Genomic DNA, 1,507 nt, shown 5'->3' with positions numbered 1-1,507 from the left:
CTGAATCTTTTATTACTAGCACTTCCCATAATTTAAAAATAATGAGCAATTACTCATTTCGCGATTTAAGCGATCTGTTGAGAGAAAATTATAAAAAACTATTAGTAGGGGATCTCAAGCGGAGATTTCGCGATATCTTGTGATTTGTTGAGTACCACAACCAAATATGGACGCCTTTCAAGTTTAACACATCTGATTAATAAAAAAAATGATCAGCAGTTGATTATATGCTAAAAAGTGTATATTCCACTGACTGTCAATTTGCGAGTAATATAAAAGAAGAGATAACTACAAAAATCATCTCGACATTCTCCATCAATCGACTTCCAATATTCAGTTTGTGAATAAAGAATTGAATATTCGAATTAAAGCTTATCGTATTCTATCGTTGCAACCTAACGTTGAATAATCTCTTTTAGACCTCGATGAAACCATTTTTTGTGTCTAGATACTAATGCATTCTCAACATTTCCTTAGATTCTCCCACGCAAGATCTGAATAAATTGTAATATGAAAGTGCAATATTCAGGCTAAATGCTGGATATGTTAGGAGTTCAACACCACCAAGTTCTTCCATTTTATTTCGTGTAATATTCGCAGTATGTTATGAAGCATCGTCTTATACGTAAGAGAACCCTCTATTTCGAAATTTTGACTGTATCGAACTGTATTGACTTGTCGTTAGTCAAGCTGATACGGTCACGTTTAAGTTCAACGGCATAAAATTTTGCAGAGTCTTAGTATCAATGTCTAGCTCTTCTATTTACGTAGAAGCCTTAGCTTCCAACAACCAATATTCAATGATGGTTTGATACTCAATTTCATTTTCAGAAAGACTTCATTGAGTATCTCTTAATACAAACGCAAATATTTTTCACATCTTCAGATTGAGGTTGGAAAACCCACGTAAATATATTTTGCTTTCGCTGGAAATTTACGTTGGTTTATAAATGAAGTTTTTCAGTGCTTCCAAAAATGTTTCAAGTGTTTAGAAAGACTAATAACAACAAATATTTATAACTGAATATTGTTTTTCAAAATATGCTCCATTAAGATCAATACACTTTTGTATATGTTTGAACTAATTGTCGAAGCATTTTCCCATTCCCATCCCATACTTTCAAAACATGTGATTTGAAGGCATTAACTGCTTCTTCAGGTGCAAAGAAACGTTGATCTTGTCATTCAGTTTTGATCTGTGAGAATAAGAAGAAATAATTGGGTTCCCAACAAGGGCTGTACAGCGGATAAACTACCAATCCAGTGTTTTGACTGTGCAGAATCGATGTTTTCTTTTCTAACCAACAGCTGATTTTGGACGATCTTCATTCATGCTATAACGAAAAGCGACCACGATTGAATTCGGAAAACCATTTTGACCAAAATGAATGTTTCAAGTATCTCTAAACAACTGAAATAGCACTCGTATGACAACACGTTCCTAGGATGTTCACCACTCAATCTTCATGATAACAATTTCATATTTGATATATTCATACAGTGTTGC

Source organism: Diorhabda carinulata, chromosome 5, assembly GCF_026250575.1.
Source record: "Diorhabda carinulata isolate Delta chromosome 5, icDioCari1.1, whole genome shotgun sequence".
Taxonomy (NCBI): domain Eukaryota; kingdom Metazoa; phylum Arthropoda; class Insecta; order Coleoptera; family Chrysomelidae; genus Diorhabda; species Diorhabda carinulata.
The sequence above is the reverse complement of the archived record's forward strand: the minus strand, read 5'-3'. Positions refer to the sequence as shown.